Raw genomic sequence first — 6,734 nt, 5'->3', positions numbered from 1 at the left:
TGTGGCCATTCTTACCTCTGTGCACATGGCTAAATGCTTTGAGCCCTAAATTTGCTGTCGTGGTTAGTGGGAAGAAGATTTAGGGCTAGAGGCATTTAGGAACTCACCCTCCAGTGAGTGTGTGCATTTTTCTCCAAAAAAATTGTTTTCCTTCACCTTGAGGGAGCTTAAAATTCTTTGCCCTCCCCTATCATGTAAGTAGGACAAAATACTTTCATTGTTGTGAGCACCTGTTAATTTTAGAAGAAATAAAGGGAAAAAGAGATGTTACTTTGGGCCTTAAGTAACCCCTGGAACTGAGAAATTCTACTAATGCTTGGAGCTGTGCTCATCCCATCCCCCAGGAATCTCCTGCTCAAAACAGCCTTTTCACCCCCAGCTTTGCTTTCATTCATAAGGTGGCCTCAGAACTCTGGTTTTCCTTGTACTTCCTGACATTTTGCCATTGTAAAAGCAATGGGGATATTGGAAATACTGACCTAATGTTTAATGAGGCAGTTGGCCAGTTTAAGGGGATATATGTGTGTGAATGTGTATAAATATATGAGTGTATGGATGTACATATATTTTTATATATATATATTATTGAAGGTATATCATTCTATTCCTAATAGCAAGGTACATGCATGTGCACAGAGACAATACTCTCATTTTTCTTCTGAGATACACTTTGCTGTCATTTGTGTAACCTTTCTTTTCAGTTTGTTAATCAATTATACTTCAGGCTTCATCAGAGGGGTCCAAAGTGTAACAGCAGCCGCTATTGTTGCAAGGGGAAGAACAAATTGACTGATGGTGGGTAATCAAAGTAATATAGAGACTTGGCATAGGCAATATTTACTTTACATCTGTCACTTAAGACATTTTACTGCCAATCAGTGCCTTCAGAAGGCTGGCTGGAACAATAGAGGTCTTTCTACTTAATTCCTCCTATTGACTGGGGCTTACACTGACAAAGTTCACTTGCTATGTAATCCTCAAGGCATGCACTCGCTGCTGCAGCCAAGTTTTTAGATATATATCCCCCTGTGTCAATGAATTGGAAAAAAGCAGCTCTTTGGAGCCAAAGCATTGAAGGTGGTCCCTGAAACCCAGCCCATGACAGTGTACAATCAGCCTTGTTGGCTTTGGAGGTGTCAAAGTGATAGGAGCGCTTACAGGAACCCTCCCTGCAGCTGCTGGAGATGTGAAAGGCCTTTGATGGTTCACTGGTGACCACTGTTTGCAGGTCAAGTCTGGCCAGGAAGATCCTATGCAATAACAAGTGAGGGGTAGTGGTGGGAAGCAGAAGGAGGAGTTCGTTTTTCTCCATTTCTCTCGTCTTCTTTTTTTTCCCCTTTCCTTTTCTCTTCAGTCTGTCCTGCCCTGCAGAGACTGATGTTTACAGGATGAGTCAGAAAAGCCACAGACCAGGCTGGAGTGGGGGAGCAAGGAAACTATGAAAAGTGTCTTGTGTGTTTGCTCCAATATTTGGTCCCCTGTGGTGCTGTTGGATACCCAAGATCAGGAGCAGAGGGGTGACAGCCACAGCCATGTCATCTCGGGCAGCATCAGGGCTTTTGGAGGACATGAAGCTGCTCTCACCCTTCCTGGTCAAGGTGACGAGTGTGTTGAGAGCAGGAAAGGATGAAAATGTCCCTTTCAGCTGGAAGTCATTGGTACCTACAGCATATTCATCTTTCAGGCTCACACTTCCCTGACCCTTACCTAGACCTATTGGACTGGGGGAATGGCTTTAAGCTGAAGGAGGGCAGGGTTAGATTGGATATGAGGAATAAATCCTTTCCTGTGAGGGTGGTGAGGCCCTGGCACAGGTTGCCCAGAGAAGCTGGGGCTGCCTCATCCCTGGAAGTGTCCAAGGCCAGGTTGGATGGGGCTTGGAGCAACCTGGGCTAGTGGAAGGTGTCATGTCAGAGGGATTGGAACAAAATGTTCTTTAAGGTCCCTTCCAACCCAAACCATTCTGTGATGTTGTGAAAATGAGGACACCGGAGTCAGCAACCATGTTGGGATGGGGGGGCTGCAAGGCAAAGATCATTCGTGTTTACAGGGCAGTTGGGTGTCTGAACAAAGTCCACAGGAATTCGATGGAAAGGGTCTTTTAAACCAGAGACTTAGGGACATCACCTTGACAAACTCCTACACATACAGTAACCTATTCTCCAAAATAACAGAACAAATGCACATTTGGTATATTTGAACCCTAACACAGGCTTAGCCTTCTTCCACGTCATGTTAGAAAACACCTCTTTCTCTAATTTTATTTGGACATCCATCCACAAGGACTTAGTGCACATTTTGCCTGTAGCTGGGGTTGATTCAGCTTCCCAGTTTCCCAGTTTTCCAACACTCTTGGCACTTCATTTCTGTGGTGATTCAACTTCTAAATTAAACACCAGGTGAGAGCCTTTGACTCATGGGCTCTACAGCTCCATCCCTTGCACAGTAAAATCAGATTTCTGCCTTCCTTAAACCACACATTAGGCTGCTACAACATGTTTCTGCTGAGGACTTACCAGCCAGATTGTAATGTTTTAGTAACTACTCAATTCAACCAAAGAAACCAATGAATTTTCATACATCAAAGGCCAAAGATCCAGCCTTGTTGTTCTAAATGTTTCTCTTATTGGCAGTTTTCTGTCTCACAAAAGGCTTTTTTTTTCCACACGCACCATTTTGACTTGCAACAAATATCCTTAAGAAAGTTGAAATCAAAGAATCAGTGGGATTTCCTGGGTTTCAAGACCCTCTGCTCCAAAGAGATTTTATCCTCCTTTTTAAAAAAAAATAAAATTTAAAGGGTGGTGGGGAAGCAGAGCTAAAAAAAAAAATCCTGGGTCTCTGCCAAAATAACTAACTGACTTCCAAGACATGTCTGTCAGTAGGCTCGCTCTGGAATTTCCTCTGCATGTACTGGAGGGTTCAATTTTTCCATAAAACCCGGTATTATGTAAGGGGCACTGACAAATGTTTCCAGTTGCACCCTGAGATTGCAAACGCATTTGTTGGGGACTGACAAGAGATATGAACCCGGGTTTCCAAATCACTGGAGTCACCCTGTGACTTGCAGCTCTTCTACTTCTCCTCGAATCAAAAATAACCAGAATTACAGGTTTGAGAGTTAAGTAGACCACTTTAGATTATAATAGAGATAAATAGGACTTGGTCAGATTTAAGTGTCAGTGTTTAAATGACAACACAGCGACAAAACATGGTTATCACAGCACTCAGCTCTCACAGCTCTTGCCCAGCACCTGGAGCCTTGGAGCACATTGGCAAAACTATGGGGATTGTTCTGAAATGTCCCGGAATATTGCATGTCTGTGTACAGCAGGGATTTCAGTGTCAGCACATTTTTCAGCTTTCACTGAGGGCTTGGAATGGCAGAGGGTGTTTCAAGGTCAAGGCTGGGAGACATTGGCAGAGCTGTGCGTGGGAAAGCTTGACATTGCGAGATGTCTGGCTGTGACCATTGCAGTCAGACTGACCTCCCCAGGAACCAAATTCATCTTGTAATTAAGCAGGGGAAAATAAAAGTAGACTGGCATCTAAGTTTGCAGCTGAGAAAGAGTCCAATGTGTAATCATATATGAGTATATATAGACACACATGCCACCTCTTCCATAAAAACCACATACATAGAAGCATCGATATGGTTTGCAAAAATAGAGTCATGTAGTTTGATTAGAAATAGGATATTTCTCTATGATTCTCTGCTCCCTTTCTGGAATGACTATAGGTTAAGCTGAAAGGCTTGAAAAACCTGAGCTGAAGGCCCTTTTGGACATACTTGTTAAAGACATGGACATAAAAACTCATTACTGCACTACTTTCCTGCAGCTGATGCCTTTAATGTAGCTCAAGATGGGTTGCACCAATTTGCAGTGGCACTTTGGTGTGTCTTAGATGTGTCTCTCTCATTTCCAAAATGCATTTGTCATTTGCCACTTCCATGGCCTGTCACAAACCCTACTGACCCTTGAGACTTCAAGCCACTCTTGGACGAATTCTCCTGCCTCCTCTTCTGCCTGGTACCATCACAAATCAGAAAATAGTTTAGGTTGAAAGGGACCTTTCAAGGCCACCTTGGCCAATCCCCTGCAATGAGCAGGGACATCTTCAACTAGATTAGGTTGCTCAGAGCCCCATCCAACCTGACCCTGAATGATTCCAGGAATGGGGCATCCAACACCTCTCTGAGCAACCTGTGTCATGGTTTCACCACCCTCATGATAAAAAACTTCTTCCTGACCTGGAGGGATGCTCCATCAGCTGGTGGTTGTCAGGTTCACCCAGAAAAGTGAGTAAAATGTGCTTTAATCTGCAAATCCACCTGAGGTCCCTGTGATCCTCTCCAGTATTTCCAGTGTCAGCCCAGGATGAGCAACACAGCACGGAAATCCCATAGATAAGGAGTTTTTTGCCATGATGGAGACCTTTCCATGACTCAGTGGAGATCAGGGCTCCAGCATTTACTTCCAGAGAGTTGGAGGGAAGGAAAGGGTGCAGGGGAGCTGCCTTGCTGATAGGTAAAAGGGAAAAGTTCACAAGTCCACAGGCACATATGCCGAATACTTCAGGAACTTAGAGGGATATGGTTTCAGATCACGCTGCTGGAATGCAGCCCTGGCTGCAAGGATTCAGAGCTGAAGGGATGAGGGGGTGACAGAGCTGGGGTTTCACATGTTGCACCCACAGAAGATGGGGAAAAAAAAGAGAAAAAAGGTTATTCTGGTAGATTCTCCCACATTTAGGGGGAGGGGAGCACAGGGAAACGTTTCTGGCTATACTTGTTCCAGCTCTCACTCAAGTTCTGGTAGTTTTATTGATCCCTCAGGGAGCAGACTTGAGCCTTTCTGTCTGAATCTACCTGGAATTCATGCCCAAATACCTGGTCCTTGTAGGTTGCTCAACCAGCTGATTCTAGTTAAAAATTCAACAGCCATTTCTTCCCTCTGAATAAATAATAGTAATTCATATGGTCATAAATGATCTTTTTTTCTCCTAAGAAAGCTCTCCTTGATATTCAGCCACTGGTTGTCAAACAGAGGCTTGTTTCCTTTCCTGTTAATAAGTACCGTCTCTTTTTTGCCTAAACCAGACTTTTTGGAGCATTACATCACCGTGCACGAAGTTATGTCAAGGCTGGATGGAGATAATTCACATCCTGTCAGGTCTGACATAAGAGAGTGGGCTACCTTCCAACGGGGTAAAATATGAAAGGGAAAGTAAAATGGGTCTATTCTAGTGAAAATGAGGGCTAGTGAGTATGGGACGTATGGATTTGGGAGGTGATTGAGGAAGAAAGTTACATGTTTAACTCCTGTTCACTTTTTGCTCCCCTTTGCTCCACTGATTATGCCTTAAAAGCTTTATGTCATGACCATTTGCCATCTAAATACCTACAGTGAGTTACAGTTGCCCTAATTACTCATTGGCCATTGAATATATCCAGGTACTGTTTTGCCACTTCATCACAAAACGAGAAGACAAGTTAAAACTGACCTAAAAATGATCAGAGCCAAAAGCTGTGATCCAGAAATGGCAAAATGAAAATGTTCAATCAGAGTCATAAAATCACAAGCTGGTTTGGGTTGAAAGGGACCTTAAAGATCATCTTATTCCAACCCCTCTGACATGACACCTCCCACTAGACCAGATTGCTCCAAGCCCTGTCCAACCTGGCTTTGGACACTTCCAGGGATGGAGTAGCCACAGCTTCTCTGGGCAACCTGTGCCAGGGCCTCACCACCTTCACAGGGAAGAATTTCCTCCTAATATCCAATCTAACCCTGCCCTCTATAAGTTTGAAGCCATTCCCCTCTGTCCTGTCAATCCTACCCTTGACGAAAGTCCCTCTCCTTCCATTTTCCAGAAGAAACTTTCAGCACTTCCTTGAAGCTCTGCAGCCACTGTGTCTCCCCAAACCATGAGGGTTCTGGTTTGTCACTCTCACCATTTGGAAACCTTTAGAATTTTTAATTTGGACTTTCCTTGCTGCAATGCAATCCCATTTTTTCTTGTCCCATCAGCCCAAGGATCCAGAGAAGACAGCATTCCATTATCTCTGCAGCAGTTTTTAGGTACTCAGACTTCAAACACTGCCAGTATGAAAACCAGGTTAATTATAGTCCCATTTTAATTAATGGACACTGACTATGAATTTAACTAAATTCAGGGTGAAGCCAAAGTCTGAAATTTGCTCTTATTCCACAGTAACCAGAAACAGACAACTAGAAACTGGAATTTTGGATTTTGTTTTTGTGTTTGTCCCTCAGGGCTCTGTTCTGCGATTAAAATAGGAAAGAACTGATAAGTCACACTTTATAAAATTTGCTATAACTTTGCATCAGAACAGTTCCAAATACAAGCTGTGATTACTTGAAGTAAAACTCTTTTCTGGAGATATGTCACTGTTATTTAACGAGTGGGATTTCAGTTCTGATCTTCCCTGAGATCTCCATTTGAACAGTGTAAAATCAGTGAATACTTAAGCATTTGAGCAGATTTACTCTGGATTTACTTTAAGTAAGGGAGAAGCATGATTGCACATGAATCTCAACTATAGCTGGCAACTCAAAATAAATTTAGTAAGTGCTTTAATGCTTCACATTTGGCCTCAAATTACTACTATATGACAAATTTCAGGGGCATCTGAAACAGGAGCAGCTTTAAAATGAAAAATCTTGCAAGCTATTAGTACAAACTCTTCAGAGTCCTCCACATCCTTTTGG

The sequence above is a fragment of the Neopelma chrysocephalum genome, unplaced genomic scaffold (assembly GCF_003984885.1).
Source record: "Neopelma chrysocephalum unplaced genomic scaffold, ASM398488v2 Primary Assembly neopelma1_68, whole genome shotgun sequence".
Classification (NCBI taxonomy): Eukaryota; Metazoa; Chordata; class Aves; order Passeriformes; family Pipridae; genus Neopelma; species Neopelma chrysocephalum.
Note: the sequence above shows the minus strand (reverse complement) of the source record.